The sequence below is a fragment of the Ranitomeya variabilis genome, chromosome 7 (assembly GCF_051348905.1).
Source record: "Ranitomeya variabilis isolate aRanVar5 chromosome 7, aRanVar5.hap1, whole genome shotgun sequence".
Lineage (NCBI taxonomy): Eukaryota > Metazoa > Chordata > Amphibia > Anura > Dendrobatidae > Ranitomeya > Ranitomeya variabilis.
Genome location: NC_135238.1, coordinates 229,084,160 through 229,101,959, shown reverse-complemented (window position 1 = coordinate 229,101,959; position 17,800 = coordinate 229,084,160). Strand labels below are relative to the sequence as shown.

General features: G+C 43.4%; 1 protein-coding gene and 1 long non-coding RNA gene across 19 annotated transcripts in view; one reads left to right on the top strand and one right to left on the bottom strand.

Moving 5' to 3' along the window:
* Window positions 1–17,800, top strand: part of R3HDM1 (R3H domain containing 1) — a 149,796-nt gene that overhangs the window by 60,094 nt on the left and 71,902 nt on the right. For all 13 annotated transcript variants that reach the window (XR_013217840.1, XR_013217838.1, XM_077273051.1 and 10 more), the window contains exon 2: window positions 12,159–12,291. The gene's annotated coding sequence lies outside the window, so the exon portion shown is untranslated. The remainder of the gene's footprint in view (window positions 1–12,158; window positions 12,292–17,800) is intronic.
* Window positions 10,507–17,800, bottom strand: part of LOC143784608 (uncharacterized) — an 86,781-nt gene continuing 79,487 nt past the window's right edge. For all 6 annotated transcript variants that reach the window (XR_013217848.1, XR_013217845.1, XR_013217846.1 and 3 more), the window contains 2 exons: window positions 14,267–14,431; window positions 10,507–10,999 (listed from right to left, as the gene is read on the bottom strand). This is a non-coding gene — a long non-coding RNA (uncharacterized LOC143784608). The remainder of the gene's footprint in view (window positions 11,000–14,266; window positions 14,432–17,800) is intronic.

Here is a 17,800-nt window from a genome sequence, read left to right as displayed (position 1 = left end):
AAATTTATTGCAATTTTTTTAAGTAAAGGTAACTACTAAAATATGTTTTAAAAATCATTTCAAGTCAAAGGTGTCCAAAGCCTTTGAAGTCTGACCGTATCACAATGGCACAGAGAAATTAAGTGTTCAGTCTTCTAGTTATGTGTTTTGTATAAATTTATGTTTTTAAATAGAGAGTAGATGGAAGCAGAGCTGGAGGAAAGATGGAGGCAGATAGAGAGGAAGGTGGAGGGTAGGTTGAAGCAGAGTGGGAGCTGAGCCAAAGGGTAGATGGAGACAGAGAGCAAGAGGGAGCCGGAGGGCAGATGGAGTTGAGAAAGCGAGAAGGAGCTGGAGGGTAGATGGAGGCAGAGAGAGGGAACCGGAGGGTAGATGGAGACGAGAGAAGGAGCTGGAGGGTAGATGGAGACGAGAGAGGGAGCCGGAGGGTAGATGGAAACGAGAGAGAGAGGTACCTGGAGGGTAGATGGAGGCAGAGAGAGGGAGCCGGAGGGTAGGTGGAGACGAGAGAGGGAGCTGGAGGGTAGATGGAGACAAGAGAGGGACCCGGAGGGTGGATGGAGACATGAGAAGGACCCGGAGGGTGGATGGAGACGAGAGAGAGAGGGAGCTGGAGGGTAGATGGAGACAAGAGAGGGAGCCGGAGGGTAGATGGAGACGAGAGAGGGACCTGGAGGGAAGATGGAGACGAGAGAGGGACCTGGAGGGTAGATGGAGACGAGAGCGGGAGCCGGAGGGTAGATGGAGACGAGAGCGGGAGCCAGAGGGTAGATGGAGACGAGAGCGGGAGCCGGAGGGTAGATGGAGACGAGAGCGGGAGCCGGAGGGTAGATGGAGACGAGAGAGGGAGCCGGAGGGTAGATGGAGACTAGAGAGGGAGCCGGAGGGTCGATGGAGACGAGAGAGAGAGAGGGACCTGGAGGGTAGATGGAGATGAGAGAGGGAGCCGGAGGGTAGATGGAGACGAGAGAGAGAGAGAGAGAGGGACCTGGAGGGTAGATGGAGACGAGAGAGGGAGCCGGAGGGTAGATGGAGACGAGAGCGGGAGCCGGAGGGTAGATGGAGACGAGAGAGGGAGCTGGAGGGTAGATGGAGACGAGAGAGGGAGCCGGAGGGTAGATGGAGACTAGAGAGGGAGCCGGATGGTCGATGGAGACGAGAGAGAGAGAGAGGGAGGGACCTGGAGGGTAGATGGAGATGAGAGAGGGAGCCGGAGGGTAGATGGAGACGAGAGAGGGGGACCTGTAGGGTAGATGAAGGCAGAGAGGGCACGGCTGAAAATGCAGCATGCTGGAGAGGTGGATGAAGAGAGAAATCAAGAGCAGGAGGAGGGAGAGATGTCAGTTTTATCACATGTGAACCTTTACTCCACTCCTCCATTATGTCTCCTCCCAGGAATAGGGTGATAATTATGCAATATTTTGTATAAATTGTATTCCAGAACTTTTTCATATTCATATATATATATATATATATACTGTACTTTTGTAAGCTGGCACCCTGGACATGTTTGATTTTCTCTTATTTCTCTCTTATTTCTCTGTACAAACCCTTTTGTTGTGACTGAGGGGGTTAATAATTCTTTTACACTTGCTTTAACACCTTTTTCTCAGGCTGGGGGAACAAGTGTGATCGCACCCCATAGAGCACACCACACCTGGTGCTGCCACCTCTGATGATTGATTTCCGATCTGCCAAGGTCAATTGTACACGTGTAATCTGCTGTGCTTCTGATCAGACAGATAAAATGTTCTATGGTAAATACAAAAAAACCAAAACAGTTTTCGTCTGTATAGTTTAGTTGACACTTTAGTATCAGGGTCCAATCCTGCTTCATATAGCAACCAAACCATGGTAAATATATAAAGCATACATCTATTTATGTCCCATAAGATCAGTTATATTCCCCCACTCCACAACTGAGATCAGACCTATCTCAAGGCATATGATCTCATTTCCCGTCTCAGACAGCCTCATTAATCAGGTTTTTATCCAGATTTGTTTAAAGATGACCAAACTTGAGAAGTAGGGTTGCTGAGTAAATTAGTGACATGAAGTCCTGCAGTCAAACTAATTATTTTCAAGAATTCTGCAAAGATTTAATTGGTTAATAGGAAACTTTGAGCAAGCGACTGCTGTTTTGCCTAGTTTAGGATCTTAAGGGGTGGAGTAAAACAATGGGATTCTCTAATTGGTTCTCTTGGAATCCATGTATCTTGTCCCGCCCCTGCAGAGCCTACACTTTGCATAATCATGTGTGTTAATGCAGAGTGTTCCCTTCAAAATGAAATTGATTTCTTATGTATGTTATGTGTTTCTTACTACATTGTGAAGGCTTTATATTCCTTGCATTTATGGACTGTTTCTAAGTTGTAGAAACTGGTGACGGTTTCCTATGTTAGGAAATGTTTCTCATCCCTTTTTTTTTTTTTTTTTAACGCTTACTTCGATTAATCACTTTACAGTTGACTGACAAATAATCAATTAATATCCACCTAAAGTAGCAAAGGTGAAAATTGACGGAAGGAAACCATGATTGAAAAGTAATAAAAGTGAAATAAAAATATTTTAAAAAGGCATTGTCCAAGATTCTAAATGAAAGTAACCATTTTAAAAAAAAATCAGTGCCACCTGTGATCTGGGGTTGTCTGGTATCGCAACTCAGTCCCATGGAACTCAATGGAGCCGAGCTGCTTTTCATGTACAACCCATGATCAAGATGAAAGCAAGCAACCATACTTTTCCTAATCCTGGATAACCTCTTTAAGGGGGTTGTCCAGTCTCAATGCATTGTTGACCTGTCCATGGGGAAGGTGGGGGGTCTGACGGCTGCAGGGACTAGGGCTCAGGGTTTTATTAGCGCCACTACTATCCTTCCTCTTGGTTTTCGTCTTTTTTGTGTAGATTACTGCAGTCATTAGCCGCTGCAATCATCCTGGATGCCTGGAGCAAAGCTCCAGGTAATCCACTCCTAAGTGAATGAGACAACTCCAGTCCGACCTGGGACCTACTGTGTATCTGGCCTGTGACAGACTCCCGAGCTTTGAAGATGGAAGACCATTGTTTTTTTTATTTTATTTTGGCCGCCTCTTTGCTGTCAGGTCCACTGTTCTGCTTAATTTGAAATACAGTTTGTTAGATATCTAGGGACGCAAGCGAGCTGTAACCCCTGGAATTGCAGTTGGCTGCAAAAGTGTGGTGTTCTGTTTTTTTTTTATAGTAGATTTTAATCTTCTGAATATAACGCTTTTAATTATTTATATAAAAATAACTACGTTTTGTTGACTTGACCTTGATTTACCAAAATTGTAAGAAAGTCCAGAGAAAGCATTCTTAATCTGATTGATAGTTCGGAATACAAAAGGTGGGAATGCTATCGGGGAGCTGCATTTTGTTGCTTCTGTAATTCCTATTGACCCATGATGACCTGTTACCCGTCGCAGCTACAACCACAAAATTTTGCACAGTCACACGTCTGGCCCCCGAGAGCGTCATAGGCTATGTTGTAATGCGAAATTTTAACCCCGCGCTTTCCAATTCACCAAACAATTTTGCCCCTATCTACATAATGGGGAAAAAGTGAAAGGAAAAGTGTTGGAGGCAAATTGACAGCTGCCAGATGTGAACAAGGGAGACTTAAAGAATGACAGCGATGGCGCCAAAGAGTATATACCGTACAGTTGCTAAGGTGGGGCCCCAACATGGGATACCACACCACCACGGGAATATGAACACACACACAAAATGCGCCACACACTACCACGTGCTCGAACACATATACCACCCTCAGCGCACATTTCACCACACATACACCAACCTCGCCACATAAAAGTCGAAACAAAAAGTCGCCGCTCAAAACTCGCCACATGCAAAACTAGGCTCACGCAAAACTCGCCACACGTGCAAAACTCACCTCATGGAAAACTCGCCACATGCAAAACTTGCACACGCGGAAAAATTGCCACATGCACAAAAGTTGCTACACATGCAAAAGTTGCCTCACACAAAACTTGCACTTACTCAAAACGCACCACACAAAACTCGCCATGCGCAAAACTTGCTGCACACAACTTGCTACACTAACCTGTCACATGCAACTTGACACACAAAAAGTTGCACACACATGTCGCCACACAAAACTCATCTCACAAAAGTCGCTACATGCATGTCGCCACACGCAACTCAACACACACAACTTGACACATGAAACTCGCCCTAAAACACACACAAGTCTGGTATTATCCTTCAAAAATAAAAATCTGATTAATAAGCAGACAAACTACAAGAGCAACAAATGTACCATATAGGAATCCGGCAGCTGTCAGTCACATGACCAGTCTATTATGTGTATGTGTGAGCTAATATACACTGCCAGGGGGAGGGCTTCCCGTTGGCTGGGGATTTATCAGGCTGCCAATTTAGCTTACAAATACTGAGGTAAAAATACTGAGCAAATAACGTGTGAACGAGGTCTAATACAGGAGGAGATGACATACAGATATATACTATATACTGGAGGAGATGACACACAGGTATATACTATATACAGGGGAGAGGACATACAGGTATATACTATATACAGGGGAGATGACACACAGGTATATACTATATACAGGGGAGATGACACACAGGTACATACTATATACAGGAGGAGATGACACACAGGTATATACTATATACAGGAGGAGATGACATACAGATATATACTATATACAGGAGGAGATGACACAGGTATATACTATATACAGGAGGAGATGACACACAGGTATATACTATATACAGGAGGAGATGACACACAGGTATATACTATATACAGGAGGCGATGACACACAGGTATATACTATATACAGGAGGAGATGACACACAGGTATATACTATATACAGGAGGAGATGACACACAGGTATATACTATATACAGGAGGAGATGACACACAGGTATATACTATATACAGGAGGAGATGACTTACAGGTGTATATACAAGGGAGATGACATACAGGTATATACTATATACAGGAGGAGATGACACACACATATATGCTATATACAGGGGAGATGACACACAGGTATATACTATATACAGGAGCAGATGACTCACAGGCGTATACTATATACAGGAGGAGATGACATACAGGTATATACTATATATAGGAGGAGATGACATACAGGTATATACTATATACAGGAGGAGATGACACGTATATACTATATACAGGAGGAGATGACATACATCAGGTATATACTATATAAAAGAGGAGATGACTCATAGGTATATAGAGGAGGAGATGACGACATACAGCAGGTATATACTATATACAGGGGAGATGACATACAGGTATTACTATATATAGGAGGAGATGACATACAGGTATATACTATATACAGGAGATGACATACAGGTATATACTATATACAGGAGGAGATGACACATAGGTATATACAATATACAGAAGGAGATGACATACAGCAGGTATATACTATTTACAGGGGAGATGACATGCAGGCATATACTATATACAGGGGAGATGACATACAGGTATATACTATATACAGGTGATGACATACAGGTGTATACTATATATAAGGGAGATGACAAACATGAATATACTGAGGGGAAAATGAAAGGTGTGAGGTGAAAATGTGAGGTGAAAATAGTGGAGTGATTGGAAAATGACAGATGTGAGGTCGAAATGACAAGTGTTAGGGGGGAATGAGAGGAGTGAGGGGGAAAATGAGAGGCGTGATGCGAAAATAAGAGAAGTGAGGTGCTATAATTAACCACAGATATATACTATGCCCAGGCAACGCTGGGCTCTTCAGCTAATATATATATATATATATATATATATATATATATATATATATATATATATATATATATATATATATATATATATATATATATATATATACATATACACCAAACTAAAAAAGCACTCCATTTCTTGGAAAATTGAAAAAACTGTGAAGTTTATTTCAGACCCACATCTCTATACGACGTCTCGGCTCACACTGAGCCTTTCTCAAGCAGTGGGAGGTTACAAATCATGTGCTTATCTAATATATAAAGCTGAATGTGTGTGTGTGTGTATGTATGTATGTATGTATGTATGTCCGGGATTGGCATCTGAACCGTAGCAGCTACAGCCACAAAATTTTGCACAGTCACACGTCTGGACCCCGAGAGCGTCATAGGCTATGTTGTGAGGTGAAATTTTAACCCCGCGCTTTCCAATTCACCAAACAATTTTGCCCCTATCTACATAATGGGGAAAAAGTGAAAGGAAAAGTGTTGGAGGCGTCGCAGCTACAGGCACAAAATTTTGCACAGTCACACGTCTGGACCCTGAGAGCGTCAAAGCTATATTGTGAGGTGAAATTTTAACCCCGCGCTTTCCAAGTCACCAAACAATTTTGCCCCTATCTACATAATGGGGAAAAAATGAAAGGAAAAGTGTTGGAGGCAAATTAACAGCTGCCAGATGTGAACAAGGGGGACTTAAAGAATGACAGCGATGGCACCAAAGAGTATATACTGTACAGTTGCTAAGGTGGGGCCCCAACATGGGATAATCACACCACCACGGGGATATGAACACACACACAAAATGCGCCACACACTACCACGTGCTCGAACACATATACCACCCTCAGTGCACATTTCACCACACATACACCAACCTCGCCACATAAAAGTAGAAACACAAAAGTCGCCGCTCAAAACTCGCCACGCGCAAAACTCTCCACATGCAAAACTCGCCACACGTGCAAAACTCGCCACACGCAAAACTTGCACACGCAGAAAAATTGCCACACGCAGAAAAATTGCCACATGCACAAAAGTTGCAACACATGCAAAAGTTGCCTCACACAAAACTTGCACATACTCAAAAGGCACCACACATAAAACTCGCCACGCGCAAAACTCGCCATGCGCAAAACTTGCTGCACACAACTTGCTACACTAACCTGTCACATGCAACTCGACACACAAAAAGTTGCTACACGCATGTCGCCACACAAAACTCATCTCACAAAAGTCCCTACATGCATGTCGCCACACGCAACTCAACACACACAACTTGACACACGAAACTCGCCCTAAAACACACACAAGTCTGGTATCCTTCAAAAATAAAAATCTGATTAATAAGCAGACAAACTACAAGAGCAACAAATGTACCATATAGGAATCCGGCAGCTGTCAGTCACATGACCAGTCTATTATGTGTATGTGTGAGCTAATATATACTGCCAGGGGGTGGGCTTACTGTTGGCTGGGGATTTATCAGGCTGCCATTTTAGCTTACAAATACTGAGGTAAAAATACTGACCAAATAACGTGTGAACGAGGGCTAATACAGGAGGAGATGGCATACAGCTATATACTATATACAGGAGATGACACACAGGTATATACTATTTACAGGGGAGATGACACACAGGTATATACTATATACAGGAGGAGATGACACACAGATATATACTATATACAGGAGAGATGACACACAGGTATATACTATATAGAGGAGGAGATGACATACAGGTACATACTACATACAGGAGGAGATGACATACAGGTATATACTATATACAGGAGGAGATGACACACAGGTATATACTATATACAGGAGCAGATTACCTACAGGTATATAGTATATACAGGAGGAGATGACACAGGTATATGCTATGTATAGGAGGAGATGACATACAGGTATATACTATATACAGGAGATGACACACAGATATATACTATATATAGGTGAGATGACACACAGGTATATACTATATACAGGAGATTACATACAGGTATATCTAATATATAAAGCTGAATGTGTGTATGTATGTATGTGTGTATGTCCGGGATTGGCATCTGTACCGTCGCAGCTACAGCCACAAAATTTTGCACAGTCACACGTCTGGACCCCGAGAGCGTCATAGGCTATGTTGTGAGGTGAAATTTTAACCCCGCGCGTTCCAATTCACCAAACAATTTTGCTCCTATCTACATAATGGGGAAAAAGTGAAGGGAAAAGTGTTGGAGGAAAATTGACAGCTGCCAGATGTGAACAATGAGGACTTAAAGAATGAGAGCGATGGCGACAAAGAGTATATACCGTACAGTTGCTAAGGTGGGGCCCCGACATGGGATACTCACCACACACGGGGATATGAACACAAACACAAAATGCGCCACACACTACCACGTGCTTGAACACATATACCACCCTCAGCACACATTTCACCACACACACACACCAACCTCGCCACATAAAAGTCGAAACACAAAAGTCACCACTCAAAACTCGCTACATGCAAAACTCGCCATATGCAAAACTAGGCTCACGCAAAACTCGCCACACGTGCAAAACTCACCTCATGGAAAACTCACCTCATGCAAAACTTGCACACACAGAAAAATTGCCACATGTACAAAAGTTGCACCACATGCAAAAGTTGCCTCACACAAAACTTGCACATACTCAAAATGCACCACACATAAAACTCGCCACGCGCAAAACTCGCCATGCACAAATCTTGCTGCACACAACTTGCTACACTAACCTGTCACATGCAACTCAACACACAAAATGTTGCTACACGCATGTCGCCACACAAAACTCATCTCACAAAAGTCGCTACATGCATGTCGCCACACGCAACTCAACACACACAACTTGACACATAAAACTCGCCCTAAAACACACACAAGTCTGGTATTGTCCTTCAAAAATAAAAATCTGATTAATAAGCAAACTACAAGAGCAACAAATGTACCATATAGGAAATACGGCAGCTGTCAGTCACATGACCTGTCTATTATGTGTATGTGTGAGCTAATATATACTGCCAGGGGGGAGGGCTTCCTGTTGGCTGGGGATTTATCAGGCTGCCAATAGCAACCAATCACAGCTCAGCTTCTATTTTGCTACAGTTAATTAACCTGAGCTCTGATTGGTTAATATAGGCAACAAAGACATTCTCAGTATAACAAAGCTAATATATGTTGTGAAATGCTTCTATTTGCTTAGTTTTTGCCTTTTAATAATTACATTTCTATCTATTTGTTTTGTGGTTTTTGTGTGCAGAATAAATTTTTGTTAACACATTCTATTTTGCTAACAGCAGTCATTAACCCGGGCGAAGCCGGGTAGTACAGCTAGTATACATATAGTTCACAATCATTTACATATTATATAGCCATATCTGTGTTTACAATAATAGTTGTAAAATAGTTTATAAAAACACCCAGGAAACACAGCGTCTGGTGATGTCCATGAGCTCAAGACTTCAGGCAGTCATTGCCAACAAAGGGTTTTCAACCAAGTACTAGAAATGAACATTTTATTTAAAATTATTGAATCTGTCTAATTACTTTTGGTCCCTTTAAAAACAGGGTGGCGCATGTTAAGGAGCTGAAACTCCTAAACCCTTCATCCAATTTTAATGTGGATACCCTCAAATGAAAGCTGAAAGTCTGAACTTCAACGGCATCTGAATTGTTTTGTTAAAAATTCATTGTGGTAATGTCTATAACCAAAATTAGAAAAATGTTGTCCCTGTCCAAATATATATATATATGGACCTAACTGTATATTATGATATACAGGTGCTTCTCACAAAATTAGAATATCATCAAAAAGTTAATTTATTTCAGTTCTTCAATACAAAAAGTGAATCTCATATATTCTATAGAGTCATTGCACACAGTGATCTATTTCAAGTGTTTATTTCTGTCAATGTTGATGATTATGGCTTACAGCCAATGAAAACCCAAAAGTCTTTATCTCAGTAAATTAGAATAACAAAAAACACCTGCAAAGGCTTTCTTAGCGTTTAAAAAGGTCCCTTAGTCTGTTTCATTAGGCTCCACAATCATGGGGAAGACTGCTGACCTGACAGGTGTCCAGAAGGCGTCACTGACACACTCCACAAGGAAGGGAAGCCACAAAAGGTCATTGGTAAAGAAGCCGGCTGTTCACAGAGTGCTGTATCCAAGAATATTAATGGAAAGTGGAGTGGAAGGAAAAAGTGTGGTAGAAAAAGGTGCACAAGCAACCGGGATAACCGCAGCCTGGAAAGGATTGTTAAGAAAAGGCCATTCAAAAATGTGGGGAGATTCACAAGGAGCGGACGGCTGCTGGAGTCATTGCTTCAAGAGACATCTCTGTCATCTCTTTCGCGCGGAATGGATTTTTCCATGGCAGTGTCTGTGTATCAGACAAAAGTTGGCTGAACCCACGAATTTCCAGCTTCTAATGTGTATGTGGTCCATCCGACTCCCCCGTGATAGATGATGTCCGGGTAAATGAGGATCCAGGAGGGTTTTGTTTTATATTCTCCAATCGTTTTGTTCTGCAGGTAGAGGTGTATGGCAGCGGCTTATTGTGCTCCCCCCGTAGGGAACACATGCCCACTTGGCTTTAATATCTATGGGGGAGTCAGGGGAGAGGGCTGTTATTTAAGGTAAGGGGCACCAGTCCCACGTGGGATGCTTGGTATTACTTTAGTCCTCACCAACTATTTGCTTCTTTTTTTATCCATTGTTGGATTTTTCAAGTAGGAAAAACATCAATGTGACCAACCTTGAGATCAAATCTAGGACCCATCGCACGTCACTTAAGATTCGTTTTGGAAATTCATCTCCTTGGAATAAATAAGGAAGAAAATGTTAATCAAAAAGTTGAGTGAGCGAGCTGCGGCTCCGGGGTGGGGGGGCACACAGGGAATCAGAGCAGTACGGATGGCACTGCCATTAGAGCTTTTTTTTTTTGCTCCGCTAAACACACATTTACTTGGCAATAAACCTGTAGACTGCGGAGAGAGGCTGTCAATGTGCCGGATTTTACGTGATCTTGCTGCTTTTATTTTTTGAGTTGTGCGACTTCTTTTCTTTCTAGGTAGGATTTCTCTGTAATTTGTACTCTTTTTCTCCGTAGGGTAACATTAAAGTTGCATTGACTTGGTATGGGTGCGACTTGTGTGCCGTGACTACTGTAGCTGTAGAAGAATTAAGAGACAAAAATCTGTGTGTGGCCAAAACTCGGAAAAGTGGAAACTTCTACTGTTACTTCTATGATCCTTTGTATAATGTAGGGGCGTCATACCAAGATGGACAGGAACAATCGGTGGTGCTCCCACTCTGCATGAATCGGTGGCCAGCAGAGGCCAAGAAGGCGTCTGAATAGCCAGAGTCTTTAGGTGCCTAGACAACTTGGATATCTACCTGCCAAACCTTTGGCCAGCAGCTATTCTATGTTGACTTTCAGAGGTTCTAGAGGCAACCGGCAGTGCCTCGGTCAACTCTTCTTATGTGTGCTGCACAAGCCTCCAGTGACTCATAAGAAGAGTTGACTAAGGCGCTGCTGGTTACCTCCAGAACTTCTGAAATTCAACATGCTCGGTTCTTGAAGATGATGGAGGAGAGTTGGGATTCGGGACGCTCTCCATCCAAGTTAGATGGTTGGCAGCTTCCACCAAAGTCAGCAGATTTCAACCACTTTACACTAAATGTGTACAGTGGCCTTACAGATTTAGTAGATGCCTGCTTTTTATTTTTTTAACATCTTGATAGAATTTAAAAACTTAAATTTTTCAAATAAAATGTATAAATAATCTTTAAATATTTTACCCAATGTCACAGATTTTTTTCTAAGAATATTTTTTTCAACTATATTTTACAAATTCACTGTAAATGTATATTTTTCCTTATTTTTGACTGTTTATAGAGCTACCCAGGCCATGTGATGACACTATCAGTAGATAATTGCTCTGACCTTGTGGAGTCAGGCTAATATGTCCTCTAATATGATGTTGGTGGGGACAGGGCCGTCGATAACTGTGCATGATGTGATGGAGCCAAGTGAAAGGGTCCTAAAGTAAAACGTGCAACTTCCCCAGCTGCGCAGTTTTTTTGGAGAGTGCTGATTTTATGGGATTCGGTGACCTAGGACTGTCCGTTAATGTGGTTGTGCCGTCAGAAGGAAAGGAATGGAGTCAACCTAGAAGTTGAAGATTTATGTCTTAGTGGTGACGTTTGTCTCTTGGTTATATAACTTTAATGTGTATTTTTGTATAATGGGGAAAAGTTCAAAAACTCATCTGCCGCTCAATGTTCATCAGAACCTGTAGTTAACTGGTCGTGTCCTCCATCACATAGGTGAATGACACCGTCTTGGAAGCTGAAGAACAGGTTACGTCGGCCTTGAGCTCGGTTCTTCCCCTTAGTGCAATTGGTGACCAAAGAAGGAAGAAGGCGAGCGAGCGCCCCCGAGTAATCGCCGGCCTTAAATGTAAGTGCAGATTCTTTACATATTGTGCTCAATTCATAATTTACTTTTTCTTAGAAGTCCCTCTTTTTTAAGCACAAATTCTTCAAAATGGTGCATGCAATTAATATATTTTCTGCAAAATAAAAAATGCTCTTTAATTACATCTTTAACTTTTTGTTTGTTTGTTTTGCACCTCTTTTTTCAAAGCAGAAAGTCGCGTGTTAAAAAGTCACACGCACAATTAACACTATGCGCCAAAAAAAACACCAGGGAAAAAGGGCATGGACTTAATTTGTACAAGTATTTAGCGACTTGTTAAAAAGTCACAATTGATGAATCGGCCTTAGATATCTGGAAAAAAAAAAGTGGCGAGCATAAAAAAAATGGTAAAACTTAAAAAATAAACTGGTACTGCGCATGTCGTATCTCCCCCTTTGATGTGGGCTCCGGCAGTGAGCCCACATCAAAGTCGCGACATGTCAGCTGTTTTGTACAGATGACATGTGCGCGCAATAGCGGCGGGTGAAATCGTGATTCACCTGCCGCTATTAACCTGTTAAATGCCGCTGTCAAACGCTGACAGCGGCATTTAACTACCGCTTCCGGCCGCGCGGCTGGAAATGAGCGCATCGCCGACCCCCATCACATGATCGGGTCGGCAATGCATCAGGATGGTAACCATAGAGGTCCGTGAGACCTCTATGGTTACTGATGCTGGCCTGCTGTGAGCGCCACCCTGTGGTCGGTGCTCATAGCAAGCCTGCATTTCAGCTACATAGCAGCGATCTAATGATCGCTGCTATGTAGCTGAGCCGATCGAGTGGTGCCAACTTCTAGCCTCCCATGGAGGCTATTGAAGCATGGCAAAAGTAAAAAAAAGCGTAGCGAGAGAAAAATCGAAACTCCAGAAATACGTTTTTTTTGTTCGCCGCGACATTGCATTAAAATGCAATAACGGGCGATCAAAAGAACGTATCTGCACAAAAAGTGGTATCATTAAAAACATCAGCTCGGCACGCAAAAAATAAGCCCTCACCCGACCCCAGATCACGAAAAATGGAGACGCTACGGGTATTGGAAAATAGTGCGTTTTTTTTTTTTTTTATTAGCAAAGTTTTGAATTTTTTTTCACCTCTTAGATAAAAAATAACCTAGACATATTTGGTGTCTTTGAACTCGTAATGACCTGGAGAATCATAATATAAGGTCAGTTTTAGCATTTAGTGAACCTGGCAAAAAAGCCAAACAAAAAACAAGTGTGAGATTGCACTTTTTTTGCAATTTCACACTTGGAATTTTTTTCCCGTTTTCTAGTACAAGACATGGTAAAACCAATGGAGTCGTTCAAAAGTACAACTCGTCCCGCAAAAAATAAGCCCTCACATGGCCATATTGACGGAAAAATAATAAAAGTTATGGCTCTGGGAAGGAGGGGAGCGAAAAACGAAAACGCAAAAACGAAAAGGGCCGCTGCGTGAAGGGGTTAGAAAAAAGTACATATTAAAAGAATTTGTTGGAAATAAAAATCTATACGAAAAAAAGGTGCAAAAGCAATAACGGATCCATTGTCTGCAGCTTATGTACTTTGTATTAGTTTTGTGCATGTTTTACTGCTGTTTGTCTTGTACTGGGGTCTAGTTATTAATTGTTAGAAGGATTTTTCACAGTCCTCAATTTTGTCCGAGAAGAATTTGCTGGAGCGGTAAATATTAGAGTAACCGCAATATGGTAAAACCATGGGGGGGGAAGCTGCGCCCCCACTGACCTAATTGCCCTTCAGCTCATCAGCACTTGTGACTGTCTTGTGAATTTACCCAGGTATCTCAATAGATATTACTCTATGTCGTGTGTTGGCGGTATTCTTTTAGCCTTATGGAGGTAGTTTTTGAGCAGTGTATGGCGGTATTGTATTTCGGCAGTGGTGATTTTTTCAGCCTATAATTCTAAAAATATGCACTAACGCTTCACCATGCGGATGCTGAGAATCACAACCAACCTTTTTATTAATTGGATGTTGGGGCCCCAGTATCTTCTCACTTTGTCCATATTGTGCAGAAATGGCCACATACTAAGGATAGCAGGGAGCTGACGTTTCTGATGTGATGTCAGTGAGAAGTCAGGTCCTGGCGGGGCACAACCGGGATATTTGTAACGGCAATATCTGCAGAAAATGACAGATCACGATTCATAAAATTTAGGACAAAAAGGAGAAAAAAAAAACCTGTGTGTATATATAGATATAGATTTATTTATTTTAATGGTACATTATTTGCCCCCTGCTGTAGAAATAGCTACATTGGAGAAGCGGTGACAAGCTATGTTCCCACAGGAAATGATAAAAGCTTATAGAATGGCGATTAGAAGTGGTTTATCATGTGTGATTGTCATATCCTTGTGGGAAAATCTTCAGGAGGAAGAATTATCATTTTTTCCCCTACATCTTCCTTTGAATCCCCATTGGGAACAACCCAATTAATGGAAAACACAGAATATTTTAGAATAAATAGGGCCTGCGACTTCCATCTTAAAGCGCTTTTTCACCAGTCCTTTTCATATGAAGCCAGGTAGGTAGGTGATCAGATGATCGCTGCAGGCAGTGGCATAATGGCTCGGATGACCACCGACGCTAGAAAAAGCTGCAACTGGATGTGCATTCTCGGACGCACATACAATTGAAGTGTATTGTGGCGCGCGGGGGTCTGCGCTCTACAATACACGCCAGCCAATCAGAGGCCAGAAACTGACGTCGGAATGTACACGATCCCGTCGCACGCCAAAGTCATCTGACGACTTAAAAAGAGGACGCTTGTGTCGCTAGAGCAAAGAAACGGTGAGTATTTATTTTAAAAAAATCAATGGCCATACTACTATGGATGACTATGGGGTGCATTATACTTTATAGGATTACTATGGGAGTGCATTATACTTTATAGGATGACTATGGGGGTGCATTATACTTTATAGGATGACTATGGGGTGCATTATACTTTATAGGATGACTATGGGGGTGCATTATACTTTATAGGATTACTATGGGAGTGCATTATACTTTATAGGATGACTGTGGGGTGCATTATATTTTATAGGATGGCTATGGGGGTGCATTATACTTTATGGATGACTATGGGGTGCATTATACTTTATAGGATGACTATGGGAGTGCATTATACTTTATGGATGACTATGGGGTACACTATACTTTATAGGATGGCTATGGGGGTGCATTATACTTTATATGATGACTATGGGGGTGCATTATACTTTATAGGATGACTATGGGGTGCATTATACTTTATAGGATGACTATGGGGTGCATTATACTTTATAGGATGACTATGGGGGTGCACTATACTTTATAGGATGACTATGGGGTGCATTATACTTTATAGGATGACTATGGGGGTACACTATACTTTATAGGATGGCTATGGGGGTGCATTATACTTTATATGATGACTATGGGGGTGCATTATACTTTATAGGATGACTATGGGGTGCACTATACTTTATAGGATGACTATGGGGTGCATTATACTTTATAGGATGACTATGGGGTGCATTATACTTTATAGGATGACTATGGGGGTACACTATACTTTATAGGATGGCTATGGGGGTGCATTATACTTTATAGGATGACTATGGGGGTACACTATACTTTATAGGATGACTATGGGGGTGCATTATACTTTATAGGATGACTATGGGGTGCATTATACTTTATAGGATGACTATGGGGTGCATTATACTTTATAGGATGACTATGGGGGTGCATTATACTTTATAGGATGACTATGGGGTGCACTATACTTTATAGGATGACTATGGGGTGCATTATACTTTATAGGATGACTATGGGGTGCATTATACTTTATAGGATGACTATGGTGTGCATTATACTTTATAGGATGACTATGGGGTGCATTATACTTTATAGGATTACTATGGGGTGCATTATACTTTATAGGATGAGTACAGGGTACATTATACTTTATAGGATTACTATCGGGGTGCATTATATTTTGTAGGATGACTATGGGGGGTACATTATACCTTATGGATGACTATATTGATTCATTATACTATATGGAGGACAATGGGGAGTGCATTATACTAGTGAGTATAATGGTTTATTTTCTGCTATAATTTAGAGAACATTGGCAGAACGAGGGACATATTTACCAGGATGGGGCCCGGGATAAGGGACATATAGCAGAATGGGCGATGTATATACCAGCACGGGGCTAGGGTGAGATACATATGTACCAGAATGAAATGATGTAATGAATATATATATATATATATATATATATATATATATATATATATATATATATATATATATATATATATATATATCTAGTCTAATATATAATTGCCTAGAATACTACTTCCTGCAATTTGTGCCAACTTCCGTGGCTTTGTCCGGAGCTAATGTCCGGAGCTAATGTCCGGAGCTAATGTCCGGAGATAAGTGACGTCACCAGTGTCCTACACCCAGGCAGAGCACAGGGGCCCCAGGCAGCATATGGGGCCCCAGGCAGAGCACAGGGGCCCCAGGCAGCATATGGGGCCCCAGGCAGAGCACAGTGGTCCCAGGCAGAGCACAGGGGCCCCAGGCAGCCTATGGGGCCCCAGGCAGAGCACAGGGGCCCCAGGCAGCATATGGGGCCCCAGGCAGAGCACAGGGGCCCCAGGCAGCATATGGGGCCCCAGGCAGAGCACAGTGGCCCCAGGCAGAGCACAGGGGCCCCAGGCAGAACATGGGGCCCCAGGCAGAGCACAGGGGCCCCAGGCAGAGCACAGGGGCCCCAAGCAGCATATGGGGCCCCAGGCAGAGCACAGGGGCCCCAGGCAGAGTACAGGGGCCCCAGGCAGCATATGGGGCCCCAGGCAGAGCACAGGGGCCCCAGGCAGCATATGGGGCCCCAGGCAGAGCACAGGGGCCCCAGGCAGAACATGGGGCCCCAGGCAGAGCACAGGGGCCCCAGGCAGAGCACAGGGGCCCCAGGCAGCATATGGGGCCCCAGGCAGAGCACAGGGGCACCAGGCAGCATATGGGGCCCCAGGCAGAGCACAGTGGCCCCAGGCAGAGTACAGGGGCCCCAGGCAGCATATGGGGCCCCAGGCAGAGCACAGTGGTCCCAGGCAGAGCACAGTGGTCCCAGGCAGAGCACAGGGGCCCCAGGCAGAGCACAGTGGCCCCAGGCAGAACATGGGGCCCCAGGCAGAGCACAGGGGCCCCAGGCAGAGCACAGGGGCCCCAGGCAGAGCACAGGGGCCCCAGGCAGAGCACAGGGGCCCCAGGCAGAGCACAGGGGCCCCAGGCAGAGCACAGGGGCCCCAGGCAGAGCACAGGGGCCCCAGGCAGAGCACAGGGGCCCCAGGCAGAGCACAGGGGCCCCAGGCAGAGCACAGGGGCCCCAGGCAGAGCACAGGGGCCCCAGGCAGAGCACAGGGGCCCCAGGCAGAGCACAGGGGCCCCAGGCAGAGCACAGGGGCCCCAGGCAGAGCACAGGGGCCCCAGGCA